The sequence below is a fragment of the Chiloscyllium plagiosum genome, unplaced genomic scaffold, assembly GCF_037043375.1.
Source record: "Chiloscyllium plagiosum isolate Xiang-an unplaced genomic scaffold, Cpla_swu_hap1 HiC_scaffold_1, whole genome shotgun sequence".
Taxonomy (NCBI): Eukaryota; Metazoa; Chordata; class Chondrichthyes; order Orectolobiformes; family Hemiscylliidae; genus Chiloscyllium; species Chiloscyllium plagiosum.
The window spans coordinates 114,032,832-114,059,385 of NW_028270139.1; the positions used below are offsets into that span (position 1 = coordinate 114,032,832).

A 26,554-nucleotide genomic window follows, 5' to 3' on the forward strand; every position below is an offset into this window, starting at 1 on the left:
CATTAAGCTGCCAGTCCTGTGCATTCCTGAGTCATGTTTCTGTAATTGCTATGATATCCCAGTCCCATGTTCCTTACCATGTCCTGAGTTCATCTGCCTTCCCTGTTAGACCTCTTGCATTGAAATAAACACAGTTTAATTTATCAGTCCTACCTTGTTCTCTGCTTTGTCCCTGCCTACCTGTTTGACTCGCTTCTGTTTTCAACTGTACTAATCTGAGATTGATCTCTTTCCTCAGTATCTCCCTGGGGCCCAATACCCCCCCACCCCATCTTACTAGTTTAAATCCTCCTGAGCAGCTCTAGCAAATCTTCCTGCCAGTATATTAGTCCCCTTCCAATTCAGGTGCAATCCATCCTTCTTGTACAAGTCACTTCTACCCCAGAAGAGATTCCAGTCATCCAAAAATGTGAATCCTTCTCCCAGACACCAGCTCCTCAGCCATACATTCATCTGCTATATCCTCCTATTCCTACCCTCACTAGCTCGTAGCACCAGGAGTAATCCAGATATTACTACTCTTGAGGATCTCCTTTTTAAATTCCTGCCTAACTGTCTATATTCTCCTTTCAGAATCTCATCTTTTTCCCTTCCTATATCATTGGTTCCAATGTGTACAATGACCTCCTGCTCGGCCCTCTCCCCCGTGAGAACATTCTGCATCCTCTCTGAGACATCCTTGATCCTGGCACCAGGGAGGCAATGCACCATTCTGATTTTTCGCTGCTAGCCACAGAAACATCTGTCTGTGCCTCAGACTAGAGAGTTCCCTAACACAATTGATCACTTGGAACCCAAAGTCCCCTCATTGCGTTAGAACCAGTCTCGATACCAGAAACTTGGCTGTTCTTGCAACATTCCCCAGAGAATCCATTACCTCCTACATTTTCCAGAACAGCATACTTGTTTGAAATGGGGACAGTCACAGAAGACTCCTGCACTACCTGCCGACCTCTTTTACTTTTCCTGGCATTAACCCATCGATGTGACTGTATCTGCAACTTTTTTCACTTCCTATAACTGCCATTCATCACATCCCCTTGCTCTTGTAAAGTCCTCATTGCAGATATAATCCTCAGTAACACATAAACGCTCCCTAAACTCCCACATCCAACAAGAAGAGCATATCACTCTACTAAAGGCCATTTTTGTTCCTTCCAAGCTACAGACCCAGAAAATAGCACTGTCTTATCCTCTACAAACACTACTCCAGGCTAATTTAATACTTATTGCATATAATTTTAAGTTTAATCAAGAGACATATTTCAATAAAACATATAATCAAGAAGGAACCCACTCTACTCACCACTGCAGAGTCTTTGTTAGGCCACACTTAAAGCTATTCACTTATCTGTTTCTGTGTTGTGACCTCTCCCAAACAGGTTCCTCCAAGATCAGTTGTGAATTTCGCTGTTTGTTAAGATTTCTGAGATGCACTACGATTTCCAATAATACATGAATTCAAACAGCAAAGGCAGTAACTGTGGTTCACTGCTGTGTCAGTTACCAATGTGGGTTTCTTCCTCTCTCTCTCTCTCTCTCTCCTGCACTGACCTCACCATGTGCTTCCTTTTAAAAGTGCTGTTGTTCTGACCTTTCTTTCCTCCAAAGTTCCAAATCAATGCAACAGCTTATACAACAGTAATGCTGCTCCTGGAATTCAAGGAAATCACCTCCAACACCTAAAATACCTCAAAAAAGGAGCTGCCTGTTACAGCCAGAAATTTTGGACTGAGATAAAGAGAAACTTATTCACTCAAGAGGTTGTGAACCTTTGGACTTTTCTAGCCGGGGCCATTGTAAATGCTCCACCACTGAATATCTTTAAGGTTGAAATGAACAGATATTTGGTCTCTCAGGTAATCGAGGGGCACGGAGAAAGGGCAGGGAGTGGATTTGAAGAATAAAATCAGCTGTGATCATATTCAATGTCAGAGCAACTCAGAGGGCTGTAGGATCTATGTCTTCTATTTTGTATGTTCTTATTCTACCATTACTGCTTTTTCTGTACTCTTCATTCTATGAGATATATTTAGAAATGACATAATTTCATGTGATATTCAAGTTTATATCTCAGTGGACTGTTATTATTAAGCAAAAAAAAACTTTAGTTTCTTCATCTTCAACCTATGCTGATTGGCACATAAATCTGACAACAATGAGACATTCTAGCTTTAATTTTTAATTATGTAAGTGAGAGGGTGATCTGTTGTATGCTTTTACTCTTTGAAACATAATGCTGTTGTTTTGTCTTAAATAAAATAAGACTCCTGTGGAGAGTCGTACAACATAACTGCATGGCAGAGTGTTTGTCACCCTATCCAGGCTATACTCTGGACAGCAGATTCAATGCCAATCCACCTCCTTCCTGGAAGGGAAGAAACATTGAATATTAATAATCTATATTTCTCCATAACACATAACCTATGAATCAGAACATTTTGCAAAGGTTTTAGTTAGTGATTATATTATTGAGATTTATCTCTTTTTAGAAACGGTTAGTGATCGCCTTTCAAATTATTCCGGGGAGTGGGGGTGGAGTAAAGGTTTGTATTGTCATGGCAATGAAGTGGACATGGAGTGGCTGCTGATTGGACTGACAGTACTGCCATCCTTCATCTTAATGAGCATCCAAAATCCATATCATTTAGGTTTTCTAAAGGATAATTTCTGAAGCTGTTATGTCGCAAAATAACACAATACTGCACAGAGAACTGTTCCAAACGGTTTAATTCATGTCTCAGGCACTGATCCACATCTTCCGAAGCTATTTGCTCTTTCGCAATTGTAAATGGTCGTAGGAATAAAAACGTGGATAAGTGTCTGACAGCCAGACTTAGAGAATATTTACCTAAAACCCATGAATATTATTAAGCCAGCTTTAGTGCTTGCAAATCCTCAAGAAGGGGATTAAAGGGGTTACTATGTGCATGCCTGTCTGTCACACAAATATCATGATGATAACAACTCATATTGTCATATAAAGCCTCTGCTTATATAAGATAGAATTTCTTAAACCTCTTCAAAAGAATACTGAAGTATGCTGATGCACTCAAATATCCGCAGCACAACACTCAGCATCTCTTGTAGCTCTTTTCCTCTCAGCCCCTGTGCATATACAGTGATCAACTTTAACATTTGATATTATAAAAGCATGCTTTGTATTGTCTTTTTCACAGTTGCTGCAGTTCATGAACACTAGTTAATTTAACACCATAAATTCAGTCAGGAAAGGTGAACTGTTCTGACAAAAAAATGAACTCTCTTATATGAGGAGTCATGGAATCTGAAATGGACAACAATGTATCGGAAATAATTTTCGTATCATTGCCTACAATGTCATCAATCAATGTGTTTCTATCCCATCGCAACGTTTACTTTCTTTTTGTGATGGTTCACTGTTCATTTTTTCTTTTTTCCTCTGTTTTCTTCCTTTGCTTCAAGAATGCGATATTAAACTCCGCTGCTTCAAGAATCATTACACATGATGCTCTAACCTCATTGTTCCCAAGAAAAGTCCCTTCTGGGGACCAGTATGCTGAACTCTTTATTGCTTTCTTAAAAAATGCTTATGGTGACTCTTTAGTGGAAACAAAATATTTAATTTTAATTCTTATCATAAACTGCAAGTAAGGACTTAAGCATGAAATGAGAAATGGTCACCAATTGCTTGAGCCAGCTCTTGCTAGCAGACCCTAAAGTTTACATAACTTACTTATTCTACACAAATAACTTTGTAAGAGTAAATATGTTGAGGTTACATACATTGTCACATAATATGCCAGACATTTTAAACAATGACATTGCATTTTATATGACTTGAAGCTCTCATACAGTGCAGGGACTCTGTCTGTGAATTGCCCATGGTGCATTGAGCATACACTGTCAAAAGTCTAAACGCTCCAGTAATTATTTACTTATCCATTTCATGATCGAAAACTATGGGCTGAGTTTTTAAATGAGAAAGGGTCAGGATATTATATGGGGATTATTATAAAATGGCAGTTCTGGAAGTTGCCTCTGGAAAGGTCTCCAGTGGGTAGGGAATGGAAAAGCACTCACCTCCAACTAGTTGAGAAACTTATCAGCCCTGATTGAATGGTGTAGCCGACTCAATGGGCTGAATGGCCTAATTTCTGCTCCTATGTCTTATGGTCTAATTCATGGCCCATTAAACTCTTTGAGGAGCTTGTTAATCCTTTGGACGAGAGTGGTCAGCACTGTAAAGTTAAATGGTAGTTTCAATAAATCGCAACAGTCTGGTACATGTTAGCGCACAGCTGTCAGGTTCTCTGTGATGCAAAGGAATGGTTTAATTTAAACTTAGAAAATCACCGAGCCCTCTGGTGTTGTGCACTTGAATATGTGTCATACCTAAACTTTGCCCATCGCACTTCGTCTTGTGTGTTTATGTTGCTGGCCCTCTGAGGATCTGCTTACTCTGTACAGCAAGGCAGTGGCAGATCTGATATGTTTACACTCTGTCTCTGCCACTGCTGGTGAGAAATCAGCTTCAGCCTCAAGGCACTAATTATGGATTAGGCTAACATCCTGTGTACCTAGGTCTTTTAGAGAGAAATCAGGATGAGTACAAATGTTATTCTTGTTACCAATACCCACATCACATGAATAAAAGTAAAATTAGCGTTGCGAAGGTGAAAACGTTGTACCAAATTGCTGGGATCCAAAATTCATCTCGTGTCATGTTCCCTTCCCTGAAAGCAATATGTTTGGATTGCAGTTGAAAAGAAAGAATGTGGGAGATGAATGACTCCACAATAGTTTAGAAAGGCCTGGAAAAAATCAGTTATAGAAGGAAAACATCCACTTTTTTTCCTTTATTATTCTCAACAAATTTTCAGATGCATTTAGAAGCACTATGTTTCCAAATGCTTTCCCTGTTGAATGAACAATGGGACCAAGCACACAATACACAGAAATACCAATTTAAAAGGAAAGTAACATTTATATTGTAAGATAGGTGAGTGCTGATTGTTGCCAATGGACTCTGATTAGTAAAGGCATTGTCATGGAGAATGCACCAATTAATGGGGACTGACAGTTAAATGACAAGCTTTCTTTAAATTTTATTGATTGATTTAATAATTGAGTTATTGTTGTTTCATGTACAGTGAAAAGTGTTGTTTTGTATGCTATATAGGCAGATCGTACCATACAAATTGCATCAGGGTAACAGGGTAGAGTGCACAATACATTGTTACAAACGCAGAGAGAGGGAGATCAGAATTAGCATTTGAGAGTTCCATTCGAAAGTCTGATAACTGCAGGGAAGGAGCCTTTCTCTTATTTTTATTCATTCATGGGATGAGGACGTCACTGACTAGGCACCATTTATTGCCGATCCCTAATTGCCCAGAGGGAAGTTAAAAAAGTATAACCACAGTGGGAGGAGTCTTTGATTATATTGGTTGCTTTGCTGAAGCAGCAGGAGGTATAGACAGAGTCAGTGGATAGAAGGCTGGTTTGTGTGATTGCCTGGACCGTGTTCATGATGCTCAGTAGTTTCTTGTGGTCTTGGGAAGAGCAGTTGCCAAACTACACTGTGATGCATCAGATAGGATGCTTTCTATGGTCCATCCATAAAAATGGTAAGAGTCCTTGTGGATATGCTGTATTTCCTTAGCGTCCGGAGGAAGTAGAGACATTGTTATGCTTTCTTGACCATCGTATTGATGTGGGTGGACCACGACAGATTGCTGGTTATCATCACACCCAGGAAGTTGATGCTCTTGACCATCTCCACCTCAGCACCATTGATGCAAGAAGAGGTGTGCCCTCCACTCCACTTCCTGAAGTCAATGAGCAAGTGTTTTGTTTTTCTAGTGTTGTTGGAGAGATTGTTGTCTTTGCACCATGCCGCTAAGCACTCAATCTCTTTCCTGTATTCTGTCTCATCATTGTTTGAGATCCAACCTACAATGATAGTGTCATCAGCAAACTTATAAATGGAACTGAGGCAGAATTTAGCAACATAGTCGTGAGTGTATATGGAGTACACAGCCCTGAGGGGCATTGGTGTTGAGTATTATATTGGAGGAGGTGTGGTCGCTTATTCTTACTGAGTCCAATCTATGGGTCAAGAACTTGAGGATCCAGTTACAGAAAGAGGAGCCGAGACCAAGGTCTCAGAGTGAGACATGAGTTTGCTTGGAATTATGTTATTGAAGGCGGAACTGTAGTCAATAAGTAAGAGCCTGACATAGGTATCCTTGTTATTCAGATGTTCCAGGGATAGAGGTAGAGGCAAGGATATGGCATTCATTGTGGACCTGTTGTGCTGGTAGGCAAATTGCAAAGGACCAAGGTAATTTGGGAGGCCGAATTGATGTGAGCGATGACTAACCCCTCGAAGCACTTCATAATTACAGAGGTCAGAGCCACCTGGTCATTGAGACATGCTGCATAATTATTTGGCACCCAGGATCATGGTGGTCTTCTTGAAGCATGTGGAAACTTCAGAACATAGTGAGGAGAGGTTAAGATTAGATTAGATTAGATTAGATTAGATTACAGTGTGGAAACAAGCCCTTCGGCCCAAAAAGTCCACACCGACCCGCCGAAGCGCAACCCACCCATACCCCTACATTTACCCCTTCACCTAACACTACAGGCAATTTAGCATGGCCAATTCACCTGACCTGCACATCTTTGGACTGTGGGAGGAAACTGGAGCACCCGGAGGAAACCCACGCAGACACGGGGAGAACGTGCAAACTCCACACAGTCAGTCGCCTGAGAATGGAATTGAACCGGGGTCTCAGGTGCTGTGAGGCAGCAGTGCTAACCACTGTGCCACCGTGCCGCCCACAAAGATGTCTGAGAAATATTCCAGCCAGCTCATTCACCCAGGATCTGAGTGTATTGCCTGGGACTCCAGCCAGGCCAGTCTCTTTCTGTGGGTTCGATCTGACGTTTGTGATGGTGACCGTGGGTACAAGTTCATCCCAGCCTGTTGGGATGTGACATTATTTCACTGAGCTTCTGTTCAAGGCGAGCACAGATTGTATTCAGCTTAACCGGTAGGTATGTACTATTGCCCATGGTTCTGTCCGAACTTTGCTTTTGTATCTCGTTATGTCGTGTAAGCCTTGCCACAAATGACCAGTATCAGTTTGGTTGGTTTGGGTCTCAAGTAGGACAAGGTCTTTAACCTAGACAGCTTAATACTGATCTGACCCTGACAGGCAAAGATTTACCCTAACAAATAAATTAGAACTAGGCTTGCAATGCAGCACATTTGCATGTACTGGTGGCTGCCCATCTTAATACACAGGACCCTATTTTCTTGCAGTCAGATGAAACATGTTCACTCACTTTGTCTGTTTCAATTTAACAAAATAGGTGACAGGTTATCTGTTTAATTTCTGAGGGCAGTGCCATTACCAATCAGTCAACCTACCTGGTGTTGGCGATTAACTATCAGTCATCATACAACTGGTGTATTCTCCAAGTCTGGTATTGTTTCATGGCTGGTTATTTTGGTTATGATTAGCTCAGGAGATGTCTCTGACCCACTAGGTCCCATGCAATCAGCAAGTAAATATGTCTGGTGAGGGCTTTGGTTAACTCAGTTGGTTCAATTATGATTCAGAATAAGGCCAACAGTGTGGATTTGATACAAAAAGAGAAAGTGCTGGAGAAATGCTACAGGGCTAGTAGCATCTGTTGAGTGAAAGCAGAGTTAAAGTTCAAGTTCAGCATCCTTCTTCGGAACTCACTGCACACAAAATGTGAACTCTGCTTTCCCTCCACAGATGGTGGCAAACCTGCTGAGGTTTTCTTGAAATTTCCATTTTTGTTTCAGATTTCCAGCATCCATTTCTTTATTTGATTTTATTGTGGGTTTGATTTGTGATCTGGATGAAGTAGAAGTAAGACATGCCTCCTCAATGAAAGATAATGGCAAATCACTGCTGACAAAAATTGTCATCAGGATGAAGCATCATGAGCCAATGAGCCGAAGGAGCTGCCCTGGCCAGAACACGCATGAATCAATGTGTGATGGTGGGAAGAGAATTCAACTGGAGGAATAATCACCTCCCTCTTTCTTTGTCCCTATGCCCCAAATCATCTTAAGAAACTCTTTACTCTGTTACTGTCTTGAATTCACTGTTACTCTTCCAATATCCTTTGTATGTGTCCTGTGCTGTTCAGATAGTACAGTATTTGTTTGTGCTATCCCTAGTAGATTTGCAGTGATTACAATCTGTGCTCCATAATATTGCAATCCATTTTAGTTATGTAAAATCTGGTTTGCCTTCTTGCTGTGTTGGAAGCAAGCCTCACTAGTTTCCTTATTATTTAATGCAATTATAAATATGTTGCTTATAAATGCAGTTGCTTATAAATGCAGTTGCTTATAAATGCAGTTGCTTATAAATGCAGTTGAAACTTTGTTGAGAATATTTGGATGCTTTCCTTCAACAAACTGTTGAATTCCTCACCTCCCTTATTCATTCCTTTCACCCACAATCTACACATAATGTTTTCTGTAAACTCTGCTGAACAACATTTTCCTTCATGATGTTTCCCCCCTAATCTTTCTCCATCTTTCTCAAGATATGGATACCTGGGCCAAAAAAGTTTCATTTTTTCAGACCTGTTTGGCAGTGATTGCTTGCAACTGATTTGCCCATGAAAGACATCACCCTGCAGCTTAATTCTCAGCCAAACGTATACAGTACATGCAATATTCTTCCAATCAGGGTAAATGGAGACCAGAAGTGGGAATCCAATTAGATTTTGACTCCTTCCTTTACTGAAGTCCCACATGACATCAATACCACTGTCCCAAAAAAGACTGACTAATCCAGAACAAACCAGGGATTGCACATGGTCAGTATGATTCTGTTATTCACTGAATACCCCATAACTCTATTAATATATCAGCCATAGCCAACATGAATGGAGGTTCTTTTCCTTCTCTTCATTAATCATTCTGCTCAGCTTCTGGCTAATTCTCACAGGAATCTTTAGCCCATTTTACACTGACGGCAATAAAACTTGCACTATTGTTATCAACGCCATTGTTAAAAATGACTTCATTCTCCTTCTTCATAAAAGGAAGCAAGCGAACAAAAAGTGACTGTAATGTAGGCTTGAACATTTAATTGTATTTCAGTTCCACAGACTCAAGAAATATCGATAAAGAATACACACAATTGTAACCTTCCAGGGTCTCAACAGTCTCAATACAATATCTGGAAAAATATACATCTACACAATGTGAAATTTAAAATGATAATATTCTTCAGTACCCAGGCGTAGCAACTTTTATGAAATTAAAGAATAGCGACACCATCGACAAATCTGCAATGATTAACCAGATGTTCCAGTGACAGTGAAAAATACAGCACCACAGTAAAATTGAATTTTCTTAACAAAACCTGATAACACCATTTTTTTTAGGTATTTTATAATAAAGGAGGATATTGCACAGATTTTATTTCTGATAGTCATGAAATCTATTTAATGCTGGTCAACAGAAGAGATTTGTATCTATCTCAATCTCACATATGAAGGCACTGATGTTTGCAAGTTATTTCAGAAGGGATACTCTGAACACAGGCATGAGGCAGGATTCTGAACTCTGTTGAAATGAAAATGGACCTGAGTTTTAGAGTGTATTGTCCCTAAAGCATCATGACAGTGCAATGTGGCTATGGCAGAAGTAAATATGGCACTAGGATGTATTGCTAGGATGATCTAATATAAACAAAGAGTGCTACAGACTGTGTAAGACACTGTTTTGACCTCAATGTCTCCAGTACTGAAGGCAGTCGAAGGTAATGTTTTTGCCTTACTTCTTGTCTCATTTATGTTCCAATATTACCCCAACCATACTTCTCATTGATATTGTTGTTTCTAATTTCTGTCCAATACAATTGACTTGATTCTTTGCCTCCCAAATATCACACCCCCCACTTCATGTTTGATTTGTAAATCGCTTACATAGCTAACTGCTTATAAGGAGCTCCCTTACACCTCATTTTCTTACCTGAGGCAAGATTTACCCCTCAACTAACATCAATGTAACGTATTACCTGGGCATTATCATCTTCAGTGAAAGTTTGTGAGACACAACTGCTTGTGAGTCTGTTCACCTGCTTATATAGCTCAAAACCTAAAGGATGGATTTTAACAAAAAGTCATAAATAGATTTGATTTGCTCCATGGAAAAATTGATCAGGTTTTAGTGAGGGTGTGAATCTGGATCCTTGAAGTTTCTAAAGTATCTTTTAACATTGGGACAACTGTCAAATTGATGTTTTTTTTCAAATCAAACACAGAAAATGCTAGAGAAGCTTGGCAAGTCTGGCAGCATCTTTAGAGAAAAAATAGAGTTACTGTTTTGAGTCAGCTATGACCCTTCCAGACTTGAAGCGTTGACTCTGTTTTTCTCTCTACAGATTATGCCAGATCTGCTGAATTTCTCAAGCTTTCTCTGTGTTTGTTTCAGATTTCCAACATCTGTAGTATTCTCCTTTCAAATTCCTTTGTTTTGGAATCTTGTGAGTTGCCTCGGGTGCTCTGACAGAATTTGTCACAGCCATCAGAACATGAGCAGAGTTTTCAGAGCAAGATGTATTGTGCTGAAACATCCTTATTAAGATCGAAGTTCTTAATAAGACATATCTATTTTTCAGCTTTGTTGTTCCAGAGCATCAACCAGACAGGAGGGGACTTTCAGGAAGAGCTGCATAATTCTGATAACATAGAGTTAACAGCATAATGTAGGTATGAACTCCACTGAGCCCAGGGAAAAATGTAGAAGATTAATAAAACATCCCTAACTATTATAGGCTTCGATATCTGGGACTTTGTATGTCTACAAATGTTTAAACCATGAGGTGGAGGCATTTGGAACAAAAAAAAGGATTTAGACTGGTGCACATGGTAAGCTATGTAAATAATGTAGATCTAGGGAATAAGAACCAGGGGAATAAATGTGACTTAATGAAGCAAAGAACTAAAGAAAATGTCAGGAGATCTTTCCTTTCATAAATTTTGGGAACAAATTTTGCAGATATTTGTAAGGGAGCTAAGCAAGTTCTTGGCTTAATAATGATCTCAATGTGCCTCAAATGTTGGGTGATGTGCTCTCCTAGATTTCTTTCAGGAATTGGGAAAAAACTTCTCAGAATTCTTTATTTCCCTTAAATATGTGGCGAAAATTTTTATCTGACTTTTTTTGTCTCACCCAGGAGATGACATTGTGTATGTTTAGCAGCTACATGGCTGTATGAAGCAAGTTGAATGGATCAGCTGCCTTTATTCCTTTTTTTTGTTCAAAACTATCTTATGGTTCTACTTTAAACTCCATTTTGTGTTCTATTTCACAATCCTACTGCTCATCTTTGCTTCTATGTCTCATCCTTACTTCTTGTCTCATTTATGTTCCAATATTACCCCAACCATACTTCTCATTGATATTGTTGTTTCTAATTTCTGTCCAATACAATTGACTTGATTCTTTGCCTCCCAAATATCACACCCCCCACTTCATGTTTGATTTGTAAATCGCTTACATAGCTAACTGATTATAAGGAGCTCCCTTGCACCTCATCTTCTTACCTGAGGCAAGATTTACCCCTTAACCAACATCAACATAACATATTACCTGGACATTATCATCTTCAGTGAAAGTTTGTGAGACACAACTGCCTGCTATATATCCTTTAGTACAGCACTAACCTCACTTAATAAATATTTAATTGACTTCAAAGTGCTTTGGGATGCCCTGAATTCATGGGAAGTGCTATATAAATGCATATCTTTCTTTCTTATGTATTTTGGATTTCTAAGTATTACACTGTTAGTTGCCTGCCTCACAACATGGCCTCAAATGCCTGCTGCCTTATGGATATACAGCAGTGCTAACTACTTAGCTTCCTTCTTTATAGCCTAGTTTCATGATCCTGTCTGAAATCACTTACTCATTTACATGCAAATATTTATTTTTATTTAACATATTTTTCTAATCAAATTATTCAGAGATGTTCTTACATACTTCTGGAGCAGGTGGGACTTGAACCTTGGCCTCTCAGTCCAGGGAAGTATGGTCACAACACTTCACACTTTATCATGAAATCCTTGCACAAGAGCCATGTGCACCTTCTCTGTATTGTTCCAATTTTTGTAAATGTGCTGCTGAAGTGTACATGCCAAAATATTTCGGTCAGGTCAGATGACAAAATTATTTCAGCTCATTCCCATCCAGTAAGCCTCACGTGAGGTCCTTGTATTTTGACACTGAGCAAGTATAGGTTTGGGTTCAGTAGCAGTGCCCCAAACTCGCACACAACTAGTGGCCATGTTTGATGATACTTGAAAACTGCAGCTCAGAAACCACACAATCATAGATTTACCACAACCGGTAGAGAAAAAAAGTACAATCTATGAGAAGTCAAAGAAAAAGGATCCTAACTTTTTCTTTATGCCAAGTTAATGTGAGTTTACATTGATCTCCATTTATAATTATTCTATCTTTCACCACAATATGAAAATATTTTCCATCCATCCCTCCCTGAAGATCTTCCCAAAATATGACTGTTCTAGCAGTGGTGAGTGGATGATAAGAATCCTGACTAAGTTTCTCCTCCATTTCCCGGGTGTAGGTTGGGCTAACACTGGAATGTTAGCTCAGTAAGGCAGCCAAGCTACTCATTAATGATAAATGGACTACTTTGTGTGTTATATTTAGAATTTGTTAATATTCACAATTATACCACCAAATTGACCAACAAACAGAAGATATTGAATCCTTATTAATGCAATCCATAATTTTCAGCAAAAAAAAAGCACATAAAGCACAGCCCCTTTTGAAAAAAAAAAGAGCAAATATGGACACATTTGTACACAAAGCAAGTCAGAGCTGGAGTGCATTGTCCCCTTTGGATGTGTATTCCCATTATAGAGCATATCTCTTTTAAACAGATGTCCCATTACAAAGAAATGGTTCCTTTACAAAATCTGTTACTTAACTAGATACGTTGTTAAACCATGTTCCCTTTAAAGAGATATTACGTTGCAAGGACATGGTTCCTTTCTTTAAAATAAATCCAGCATTACAATGCCAGTCTCTTTAAACAGTTTATCACCATTATCATGGATTGATCTTTTAAACAGACATTTTTCTTTAACCAGAGCACCAATTATCTGCTCTCTTCTATTATACATAGTAGGTTTGAAGTAAATGTCTCTGGGATTTAATAAACTATGCTGAACACTGATGAATGCGCAACTAGTTTGCCGAGAAATGTTCTGCTTGGATCGGGATTACGTCTGGATCAGAATTTCTATAAACTGCAGATAACTACAAATCTTTTCAGCAAAGCCCATTTAATCATTCAACCATCAATTCAATCTAAACAAAAACCAACAGCAATCACTTAGCCAGCATGTATATTTTACATGGATGTGATTAGATTTTCTACAACAGGTGAAAACCAAAGTTAAGAGTATTCATTGTGCTGAACATTAAATACCAGATAAGCTTACAGTAGCTCAGTAAAATAGTGTTCTTTAGTAACACTGAGATCTACACCAGGGATCTATTCAGATTAATTCATGCTTCAGGGCATCAAAAACATAGGCTGTTGTAAGCAAATTTACATCACTACTCAACAACCAGGATGAGCAGTCCCACCAGACAGCCTGAATTCAAATGCAGCCTCAACATTACACTGAGAAAGAACATGGATACACTATCTCCTCCCTTAGACAAGATCACCATAAATAGCTTTCCATAGATTGGCAAACACCAGTTATCTCTCCCATTCTCACAACACTATTAGTTTGAACTGAAGCCGATGCAGGCCCACAGGAAAGCAGCCCCTTCAAAGTAAATTGCTGAGGAATAGTATTCTCATATGATGTAAGGCTAACACAATTGCAGTACTTCTTTCATTCTGTAAATTAGGAACTACATAGGAATGTAATTATAGTTATGCTGTTTCTTTTAGAAGATTCCAAAGAAGTCATATTTCACTGTGGGAGAAAAATGGAGCCCCCAGTGGGAACCCACACAGACATGGAGAGAACATGCAAACTCCACACAGACAGTCACCCAACCTAACTCTATTCATCAACTTCACCAACACATTCCACCCTGACCTTAAATTTATCTGGACCATTTCTGACACCTCCCTCCCCTTCCTGGACCTCTCCATCTCCATTAATGACGACCGACTTGACACTGACATTTTTTACAAACTCACCGACTCCCACAGCTACCTGGATTACACCTCTTCCCACCCGACCTCTTGCAAAAATGCCATCTCCTATTCCCAATTCCTCCACCTCCTCCGTATCTGCTCCCAGGAGGACCAGTTCCACCACAGAACACACCAGATGGCCTCCTTCTTTAGAGACCGCAATTTCCCTTCCCACGTGGTTAAAGATGCCCTCCAACGCATCTCGTCCATATCCCTCACCTCCGCCCTCAGACCCCACCCCTCCAACCGTAACAAGGACAGAACGCCCCTGGTGCTCACCTTCCACCCTACCAACCTTCGCATAAACCAAATCATCCTCCGACATTTCCGCCACCTCCGAAAATACCCCACCACCAGGAATATATTTCCCTCCCCACCCCTTTCTGCCTTCCGCAAAGACCGTTCCCTCTGTGACTACCGGTCAAGTCCACACCCCACTACAACCCACCCTCCCATCCTGGCACCTTCCCCTGCCACCGCAGGAACTGTAAAACCTGTGCCCACACTTCCTCCCTCACCTCTATCCAAGGCCCTAAAGGAGCCTTCCACATCCATCAGTTTTACCTGCACATCCACTAATATAATTTATTGTATCCGTTGCTCCCGATGCGGTCTCCTCTACATTGGGGAGACTGGGCGCCTCCTAGCAGAGCGCTTTAGGGAACATCTCTGGGACACCCGCACCAATCAACCACACCACCCCATGGCCCAACATTTCAACTCCCCCTCCCACTCTGCCAAGGACGTGGAAGTCCTGGGCCTCCTTCACCGCCGCTCCCTCACCACCAGACGCCTGGAGAAAGAACGCCTCATCTTCCACCTCGGAACACTTCAACCCCAGGGCATCAATGTGGACTTCAACAGTTTCCTCATTTCCCCTTCCCCCACCTCACCCTATTTCCAAACTTCCAGCTCAGCACTGTTCCCATGACTTGTCCGGACTTGTCCTACCTGCCTATCTCCTTTTCCACCTATCCACTCCACCCTCTCCACCTATCACCTTCATCCCTTCCCCCACTCACCTATTGTACTCTATGCTACTTTCTCCCCACCCCCACCCTCCTCGAGCTTATCTCTCCACGTTTCAGGCTCTCTGCCTTTATTCCTGATGAAGGGCTTTTGCCAGAAACGTCAATTTCGCTGCTCTTTGGATGCTGCCTGAACTGCTGTGCTCTTCCAGCACCGCTAATCCTGATTCTAACCCTAACTGCAGAGGTTGGAACAAGAAAGTGTTTCTGTGAACTAGACGAGCTTGAGGATTACTTTGAACTCTTAATTTTTAAAGAGGGACAATCTTACTGTGAGGTTGGGTGGGGAAGTGTGATTGGGTGATTGGGCCCAAGAAGTAATTCGCAGACATTATGATCTGATTTATCTGGTTGGTGCTTATGGTCTAAACGTGAAGCAAAAGCTGTAGTAGCTCCTTTGATTAGCAATAATGAAAGCAATGAACTGGGAGTTCTGTGGACATGCTTACTGCTCCCTCTTTGGACCCTTCCATCATGAACTGCAGAAGACAATGAACTCACTTGGACCTACTCTGCTTGGACCTACACAAATAATAAGTATTGAGGGAATTTTGCACTTTTGTATTTGCCATCTTTGCATAACCGAGACCCCATCAGCCCTTTCAGACAAACGTAAAAGTTCACATAGCACCGATTTGAAGAATAAAAGAGGTGTTATTGGAAGAAGGTTTGAAGGAGAGCCATAGCGGATGTGAAAAATTAACTCTGTTTCTCTTTCCACAGATACTTCTGGACCTGCTGAGTTTCTGCAGTATTTTCTGTTTTTAGTTCAGATTTCCGCCATCTGCAGTACTTTGCTTTTATTAGTGGAGTTATCCCCTGTGTCTTACCCAACCCTCAATTAACACACAAAAAAGCAGATTATCTGGTCATTACCACATTGCTTTCATTGCAGACTTTCTGTGGGCAAACTGGCTGTTGTGCTTCCAATAATGCAACAGTGACCCCATCTAAAATTGCTTCATTACCTATTAAGCACTTGGGAATATTCTAAGGTTGTGAAAAGTTTTGAATAAATACCAGTCTTTTTTCCCTCACAAAGGATGAACTGTTGAAAACTGTAGTGTATAATCTTGTTTAAACCTGAATTTACCATTTTTATTTAATCCGAGTTCCCAAACCAACTCTTGAATGAATTCAATTAATAACAGTGTTGTCATATTAAACTGAAATAACTGCAGGTGCTGGAATCTGAAATCAAAACAGAAATTGCAGGAAAATCTCAATAGGTCTGAAATCAGAGTTAATGTTTCAGGTCCAGTGACTCTTCAGAACTCTTCTGTTCTGAACTGTAACGTTCAGGGTTGTAATGAAGTCAGAGCGGAGAGATCCTGGGGGAAACTCAACTGATGATACAGTAATTGATTAGATTACATTGATCCTGCATTTTGTGGACAGGATTTGCTAGACAATATCTCATGTTGTTGGGTTGATGCCAATGTTATAACCGCAGTCGACAACTTGACTGTCGGGGATCTCATTTTGGAAAACAGTTCTACAGTAACCATGGCAGGATATTGTCATGGCCGATACACTTTGCACTCACCAGTACACTCATTCATTTCTTGATAGCACATGGAATGATAAGCTAGTTGAAATTAAGTTAGTTTTAGTGAAGAGAAAAGGTGTTCCTCATAAGATCTGGACAAAGTTCAGGCTTGGATAATAAGTGGCAAGCAACGTTCACATCACACAAATGCCAGGTGATGACTATTTGCAATAAGAGACAATCTATCCATTTCACCTTCACAATCCCATTGGTTTTACCACTATCAAATCCCCCACAGTCAAAGTCATGGGAGTTATCATGCATCAGAAATTGAACTGGACCAGCCAAATAAATACCATGGCTACCAGAGCAGGTGAGAGACTAGGAATTCTGTGGAAAGTAACTCACTTTCAGGATGCCAAAAGCTTCCTCACCATCTGTTAGGCATAAGTCTGAACTGTGTTGGAATATTCTTGGTTTGCCTGGATAAGTGTACCTTCAACAACAGTTGAAAGCTGGATACCATCAATTAAAAAGTAGCTCACTCGATTGGCATCTAATCTACTATCTAAACTATTAACTCCTTCCATTACTTACACAAAACTGCAACAGTATGTAAGTGTGCAAGACACACTGCAGTTACTCATCAAGGCTACTTCAAGAGCATCTAACCTCTATCATGTGGAAGAACAGGGGGAGGCCAAAAAACAACTTGGTTTGGAATTATATTTCCCTTTCTTCATTGTCTCTGGGTCAAAATCCTGGAATTCTCTTCAAAACAACACTGTCAAAGTACCTACATCAGAACATAGACTGCAATGATTCAAAAAGATAGTTCACCACCACCTTCTCAGGCTAGTTAAGGATGGCCAATAACTGTTGACTTTGCTAATATATTGTATATATTCCATAAACAAAAACCTCAACTATTCCAATGCTCACCTTTCACCCTACATCAATTTGTTAAAAACTCAGCTGTTTGATTCCTGACCCATAACAAGTTATCTTCACTCTCTTCATGCCTCAATTTTTAATTCTGATCCATTGTTAAAATCCCTCCATGCTGTTGGCCTTTGCTATCTCTGTAACTGCCTCTAGGCCTACAACACTCCAAAACTACATTCCTCCAACTCTGGCTTCCTGTATATCTGCCACTCCAAACGCTCCACTGATAGTCGCTATGTTTTCATGAGGCCCTAAAGTTCACCACCATTCTCTCTCAATCTTAAAAGCTCCTTAAAGTCTATTGCTTTCTTCAATTTCATGGGAATATTCATCTGATTACAATCCGGCAAAATGCCTTGGGATATTTCTTTCCATGAAGGTGCAACATTAATGTAGGTTTTTTCTGCAGTCCGAGAATAAAATGGTTAACAAATATGCATCTATTCCAGGAGCTACAAAGCCAGGATATTTCAGCATGGCTAGTATCCATTAACAGAGCCCAAAATCCATTTTTATACATGAATGCAAAGCTATAATAACAAACATGATTATTTTCTCATTTTTTAAATATACTGCACTGACCCTCTTCAGGCGAAATATATCATGGGTAATGGTGGATGTTGATTTGCAAACATCAGGTCAGTAGTTTCTGAATATAAATACTCTATTTCTCCTTGAGCATTTCACCTAACAAGGGACTTCATAGTGTGACCAAAATGTTTACACATTTTGTTTACATGTGAAGGAAGGAATAAAATGCCTCGGAATGCGCAAAGAAAACTGGTATCTTGCTGCTAAATCAAAATGCGTAACACCTGTTTTACACCCCAAAAAGCAGTGCAAGACTTACCATTTTTGCAGCCTCTGTATTAAACAATGCAAGTAAGTATTTTTATAGCAATGCTATTACAACCAGTTGATAGGCTATGTTTAAACATTTCCATAAAGTGACACTTTTACAAGTTAGGATGTCTGAGGATTTAGTCTCAGGAATAAATTTGAACCACCTACTCTCAACATAATCTAGCCATGAAAAAATAAAAGGGCTAAAAGTCAAAAAAGGGTATGGTAGTTAGAAAAGGTGAGTTAGTCCAGTTATAAGGAGAAATCTTTCTCACAGAAACAGGGCTCCACCACCAGCTACCAGCACATCAAGTGATATATTTTCTCATTTTAAACAGCATGTATGGAAATGGTGGATGAGGATGGTCAGAAATAATATCAGGGTAATATTAATTTTGAGAGTATCTTAAAACTGAATTGCGTGACATCATTCATTAATTTCTCACAAACATTGGCAAGTTGGAATTAATAACGACTCTCTAGTTAATATTATGGAAAACCTGCATGGGATCCCATAGAAATATTGGTAATATTACAATCATGTTGTAAGACTTTAATTTGAAGGGCTACAGAATTATTCAAATATGCTGCCAAGTACACTGCAAGCTTCTAGCTTTGCAAATTTTAATCTTCTTTAACTGTTTGTTTGTTACTTAATTATCCTCTAGCAAATAACACAACAACACACAAGTCGCCCATATGGGGTTGCTGTGATAAAAAAAATATAGAAAGTCTTTAGAGATAATGAATATATAAAGCAAGTCAATTAATTAGAATGTAGGTCCATCTTTCCTTGTGTTGGCTCAATGCTTTTCCAAGCAAAGTATTGTGGGATTGCATTACTGTGTTTCCAACAACACAGCTGTAAAGGATTTATAGTGTAATCTTTAATAACAGTGCCTAGACTGTTATCATACATAAAAATTATTAGCCCTCATGCTGCCGGTCACCATACTAGTTTTGTTGAAAATGCACAAGCTTTGCACCCTCCAACAGCAACTTATAATATTTGTAAATTTTCTGTACCTATGAAAATGACCCTTAGTACATAAATAAAAATAAAAATACAAATTTCAGTATGTGCTAAAATATGCAAACCTTTCAGGTAGAGGTGCTGTTGTGTGAACAATCTGGCAATTTTGAAAGAAATGCAACAAGACTATTTTTTAACTCCTTTTTCTGTCAATATTTCATTTCCTTCTCTTCCACTATCTAGAAGATATTCATTCCAGGCCAAGACATTATTTCACAATGCCAGAGGGGATTCTGGTAGCTCTATCGTCTGGCCATCCCATATAATAAGCTTAGGAAGTGAGTGCCAACAGGAATTTCAAGACCAAGGGCATGATGGATCCACATACAAACAATTCAGACAGGAGTCACTGGATAGGATTTTCCAGATTTTCAATATATTGACTAATTGTAATCCTAGTTGACATTGGTCACTCAGTACAAACTGAATATGAAATCTGCCAGATGCGTATGGATCAGCTATTTACTGAATAACTCACTGAACTATTGAAGGGCTTAAACAGCAGTCTAATTGTACTTCATCCAACAGTACACTTTTATATTTCATTTCTTTTCATTTAATTTTCATCAGGTAAAATAAAAATTCATGGAGATTTTCCATCAGACAGTGTAACAGCATTAACTCTTATCCTTATTTTCAACAAGTCTTTGGTATACTATGTCATGTGCTGCCACACTGCTTGTAATTCTTCTTAAATTTGCCTACAAGATTAAAAACATAAACAAACAGAACATGTGAAAACACAATCCAAAACCAATCACTAACAAATTTTTTTCCACAAAACTCATTCAAATCCTACAATGATTTTCCCATTGCAGAAATTTGAAAGGATTCTTTGCTCATGATATGAAATTGCTATTTATTAATTACTGATGGTGTGTGAGTCAGTCCTTGGTGTCTCACACATAAAAAAAATTTGGATTTATAGAGCATCTTTTGCGAGTTTCATACATCTGAAAACACTTTATCATCAATGAAGTGGAGTCAGTGTTGCAATGTAGAAAACAAGGCAGGCAATTTCAACACAGCAACTGCTATGTGATAATTACCAAATAATATGTTTTGTGATGTTGATTGAGAGTTAAGAATTGGTCAAGATATCAGAGATAACTTCCCTGCTCATCTTTTCAATTAATGCTATGAGATCTTGAACATTCACCTTAACGGGCAGACAAGGTATCTGTTGAGAATCTCATCGAAAACATAGTGCAATGGGCAGTGTGGTATTCCATCGGTATCACACTGGAGTGTCAGCCTAGATTATTAAGGTCAAATTGTGGATTCCTTGACCTCACATCCAAAAGAGATTAAGCCAAAAAGAACAGCAGATGATGGAAATCTGAAACAAAAACAGAAATTGCTGGAAAACCTCAGCAGGTTTGGCAGCATCTGTGGAGAGAAATCAGAAGAAAAAAAATTGGAACAAATCCTATCAGAGAGATAGGATTCAAGGTGTGCATGCCCAGAAGAGAGAAGATTGCTCTCAACAGACGCTGCCAGACCTGCTGAACCTTTCCTGCAATTTCTGTTTTTACTTGGTAATCACATGGTCTCCTAGTACACTCAGCCCATTGTTACCCACTAACAGTTCCCATTAGCAATTATTCATTCTCCTAGTCTGTCTGTTATCTACTCCTTTGTCCAATGGTTCTGCTCTCTCTTTGGGCTCTATCTTCACCTGTCATTTACTCCTTAATTGCTTATTCCTAATTGCCTTTAAAAGATGTTGGTGAGCTGCCTACTTGAATCCTCCACAGTGTATTTGGTATAGGTACACTGCATGCTGTTAAGCAGGGAATTCAGTATTATGGCCTAGCTACTTAAAGAACAGCAATATATTCCAAGTCAGAATGGTGAGTGGCTTGGACAGAATGTTGTAAGTGGTATTGCTCCGATGTGTGTGCTGTTATTGTCCTTCTAGATAGAAACTGTGGAAAAGCAAAATTATAGGATGTATGAATAGTACATCTATATGATTAGACTAGATTAGATTCCCTACAGTGTGGAAAACAGGCCCTTCGGTCCAACAAGTCCACACCGACCCTCCAAAGAGTAACACACTTCCCTCGGACTAATGCACCATAACACTATGGGCAACTTAGCATGGCCAATTCACCTGACTGCACATCTTTGGACTGTGGGAGGAAACCGGAGCACCAGGAGGAAACCCACGCAGACACGGGGAGAACGTGCAAACTCCACACAGACAGTCGCCTGAGGCCGGAATCGAAGCTGGGACCCTAGTGCTGTAAGGCAGTAGTGCTAACCACTGAGCCACTGTGGCGCTGTACTAATGCCCTACACATATACATGTAAAGGGCATACATATAACATACCACTTCCTCATTCTCCTATTGCAATGCACAAATAAATCAAATGAGCATTGGTTGTGAGACTGGAGAGCATTGTCTACAGAAACTTAATGATGTTCTGCAGTCCATCTTTGTAGGTGGTACACACTACTGCTACAGTGCATCAGTGAGGCAGGGAGTGAGTGTTTGTGTCAATCAAGTGGGTTGCTTTGCCCTGGATGTGTGAAGCTTCTTGAGTGTGTTTTGGAGCTGTATATCCAGGCAAGTGGGGAGTATTCCATCAAGCTCCTGATCTGTGCCTTGGAGATGGTGGACAGGCTTTAGGGAGTCAGGAGGTGAGGTACTCACTTCATGTTTCCCAGCCCTTGACCTGCTCACTATATGGCCAGTCCAGTTCAGTTTTTGGTTAGATTAGATTCCCTATATTAGATTAGATTCCCTACAGTGTGGAAACAGGCCCTTCAGCCCAACAAGCCAACACCCACCCTCCGAAGAGTAACCCACCCAGACCTATTTCCCTACATTTACCCCTGACTAACAATATGGGCAATTTTGCATGACCAATTCACCTGACCTGCACATATTTTGGAATGTGGGACGAAACCGGAGTACCTGGAGGAAACCCACGCAGACACGGGGAGAATGTGCAAACTCCACACAGACAGTTGCCAGAGGCCGGGATTGAACCCGAGTCCCTGGTGCTGTGAGGCAGCAGTGCTAACCACTGAACCACTGTGCCGCCCTAATGGTTAATGACTATGTTCATTGATACCCAGGAGCTTGGATAGAAGCAGCAAAATGTCTGAAATAAATTGAAATAAAGAATGATAAAACCTAACAAATGTTTAAAAATCAAAGCAAAAAGCTGGTTTTCAGGTTTATATTGAACATGTGCATGCACTTTTAAATAAAATTGGATGCAAGCATGCGCAATCAAAATTTCTCATAAGGTGGTTGGTGTCAGCAGACACTCTCTTCATCATAACCCCTAGGATGTTGATAATAGGGGTTGCTCAGTGATGGTAATGCCATTGAATGTCAAGTGGTGATGGTTAGATTCTCTTTTTTTGGAGACAGTCATTGCCTGGCACTTGTGTGGCACAAATGTTACTTGCCACTTGTCAGTCAAGTGATTATCTCTGATTAAAGCTGGTACGAAGCTTCAAAGTTTTCAACAGTCCTTGCACCTACACTCTGATCATGTTCACAGTAGCAATATTCCAGCTCACCTATAATTATAATTAGACCATAAAGACATTGCATTCAGTGCTGAGAGCCCGTACTTGATAATTCTGCTCCATGCTATGATTTGTCATCACTATAGAAACTGTGGCAAAGCAAAATTAGAGGATATATGAATAGTACATCTGTGTAATGACTGAGCCTTCCCCATTATACATGAGAAGGGCATACATATAATGTACCATTTCCTCGTTCTCCTATTGCAATGCACAATTAAATCAAATAAAGGCTTTTAAATTAGCATTATCAACTGAATTCAAAATTATCCTTCTGCGATTATTTGTTGCAATCTTATGAAGATAACACATTTGAAATGTTAGTTGAGGAATGTAAATGGTCAGGGTTGAGTTCTTTTACAATTAGAAATCCTAAGATGAGGTACTGTGAAAGACTGCGTTGCAGCATAGAAGAATAAGATTGTGAGAACTTAACTTCAACACAGAGAAAGAAGGACATTTTTTTCATAGTTCAGTAATTAGGAGGGAATGGTCACAGTCGAACCAACAAAATAAAGCACAGTAAAAATCTCTCACAATAGACAGAGATTAAAAGTTGGAAATGAGAAAACAGTCATTTATTAGACATCAGATTTTCTGTTAATTTGTTTAAGTATGAGGAATGAGTAAACAGAGATCACCAGGACTTAAAATGCAGCATATTATAGATCATCTATTGAAAGCAATAGGTCCATTGGCTGAACTCCTTTCCTCCCTCCATACTTTCTTGAATTGTGCTAGGTTTCTCATACAAACACTGAAACACAACTGATAACACTCTTGAACAATTGGGGTCCAATAATTTTAAATATATTAACATTTACTATTTCCTTCTAATTAGTGTCTTGTATTTCCTTCTTCAATTATGACCTTCCTTTCCATGTAAATTGATAGGTAAGTTTCCTAAACAGGAGTTAAAATCAAAACTAGAAACCTGGAAATCTGAAACATAAAGGGTAACAAGGAAGGAAATGTATAATCTGTTTAAAGAAATGAAAATCCTGCAGCTTTGTTTTTGTGAAAGTTGGTGATGGGTTTGAACTCTTGAAATCAATTTGTCCTTTCTTTTACTCCACTTTCTTGGCTAATCTGGTCAGTCTTATATAAAGTGATTTCTCCAACCTCACTGTCCTAATAATACTGAAGATTGGTGAGGGTGGTTGTGTTGTGGTAATGTCACTGGATATTCGTCCAGAACTTTAGGTGAAATAACTACACAGAGGCTGGTATCCCATCACCAAGTCACCCTTTATTTGCACATGAACAATCCTTCACTTTAGTATTGCCTCATTCCGAGTCAGTTCTCAGACAGACAGTATATCTGACACTCCCTTTTTAATCTGTCAACCAGGACTCCCTAACTGGACCAGACTAATAGCCCCAAACAGTGAACTCATATTCTGAGGTCCAGCTGGCTGACCTTGTTACAATCACTACATGAGGCTAATGGTCTGGGCTGGAAATGTGTTGCTGGAAAAGCGCAGCAGGTCAGGCAGCATCCAGGGAACAGGAGAATCGACGTTTCGGGCAAAAGCCCTTCTTCAGGAATGGGGAAAGTTTGTCCAGCAGGCTAAGATAAAAGGTAGGGAGGAGGGACTTGGGGGAGGGCATCGGAAATGTGATAGGTGGAAAGAGGTCAAGGTGAGGGTGATAGGTCAGACTGGGGTGGGGGCGGAGAGGTCGGGAAGAAGATCTCAGGTTAGGAAGGCGGTGCTGAATTTGATGGATTTGACTGAGACAGGGTGGGGGGAGGGGAAATGAGGAAACTGGTGAAATCCGAGTTCATCCCTTGTGGTTGGAGGGTTCCTAGCCGGAAGATGAGGCGTTCTTCCTCCAACCGTCGTTTTGTTGTGGTCTGACGATGGAGGAGTCCAAAAACCTGCATATCCTTGGTGGAGTGGGAGGGGGAATTGAAATGTTGAGCTACAGGGTGGTTGGGTTGGTTGGTCCAGGTGTCCCAGAGGTGTTCTCTGAAACGCTCCGCAAGTAGCCGGCCTGTCTCCCCAATATAGAGGAGGCCACATCGGGTGCAGAGGATGCAATAGATGATATGTGTGGAGGTGCAGGTGAATCTGTGGTGGATATGGAAGTTTCCTTTGGGGCCTTGGAGGGAGGTGAGGGGGGAGGTGTGGGCGCAAGTCTTGCACCTCCTGCGGTTGCAGGGGAAGGTGCCGGGAGTGGAGGTTGGGTTGGTGGGGGGTGTGGATCTGACGAGGGAGTCACGGAGGGAGTGGTCTTTACGGAATGCTGATAGGGGAGGGGAGGGAAATATATCCTTGGTGGTGGGGTCCGTTTGGAGGTAGCGGAAATGACGGCGGATGATGCGCTGTACATGGAGATTGGTGGGGTAGTAGGTGAGGACCAGTGGGGTTCTGTCCTGGTGGCGGTTGGAGGGGCGGGGTTCAAGGGCGGAGGAGCGGGAAGTGGAAGAGATGCGGTGGAGGGCATCGTCGACCACGTCGGAGGGGAAATTGCGGTCCTTGAAGAAGGAGGCCATCTGGGTTGTGCGTTTTTGGAACTGGTCCTCCTGGGAGCAGATGCGGCGGAGTCGAAGAAATTGGGAGAATGGGATGGCGTTTTTACAGGGGGCAGGATGGGAGGAGGTGTAGTCCAGGTAGCTGTGGGAGTCGGTCGGTTTGTAGTAGATGTCCGTGTTGATTCGGTCGCCTGAGATAGAAATAGAAAGGTCGAGGAAGGGGAGGGAGGAATCTGAGACTGTCCAGGTGAATTTGAGGTCGGGGTGGAAGGTGTTGGTGAAGTGGATGAACTGTTCAACTTCCTCGTGGGAGCACGAGGCGGCGCCGATACAGTCATCGATGTAGTGGAGGAAAAGGTGGGGGTGTGGGGCCAGTGTAGTTGCGGAAGATGGATTGTTCCACATATCCTACGAAGAGGCTGGCATAGCTGGGGCCCATGCGGGTGCCCATGGCTACTCCTTTCGTTTGGAGGAAGTGGGAGGATTGGAAAGAGAAGTTGTTCAGGGTGAGGACCAGTTCAGTCAGTCGAAGGAGGGTGTCAGTGGAAGGGTACTGGTCGGTACGGCGGGAAAGAAAGAAGCGGAGGGCTTTGAGTCCTTCGTGATGGGGGATGGAGGTGTACAGGGACTGGATGTCCATGGTGAAAATAAGGCGTTGGGGACCGGGGAAGCGAAAATCATGGAGCAGGTGGAGGGCATGGGTGGTGTCCCGAACGTAGGTGGGGAATTCTTGGACTAAGGGGGACAGGACGGTGTCAAGGTACGCAGAGATGAGTTCGGTGGGGCAGGAGCAGGCGGAGACAATGGGTCGGCCGGGGCAGTCAGGTTTGTGGATTTTGGGCAGGAGGTGCGGGGTTGTGGGACTATGAGGTTGGAGGCGGTGGATGGGAGATCACCCGAGGTGATGAGGTTATGGACGGTCTGGGAGATGATGGTTTGGTGGTGGGGGGTGG

General features: G+C 41.0%; 1 protein-coding gene and 1 non-coding gene across 14 annotated transcripts in view; both read right to left on the reverse strand.

The window, feature by feature from the left end:
- celf4 (CUGBP, Elav-like family member 4) overlaps positions 1-26,554 on the reverse strand; it is a 1,190,565-nt gene that overhangs the window by 782,168 nt on the left and 381,843 nt on the right. The gene's annotated exons all lie outside the window — the stretch shown is intronic.
- LOC122556004 (U6 spliceosomal RNA) lies at positions 12,078-12,182 on the reverse strand. The gene has a single exon (XR_006313430.1). It is a non-coding gene; the product is annotated as a U6 spliceosomal RNA (small nuclear RNA).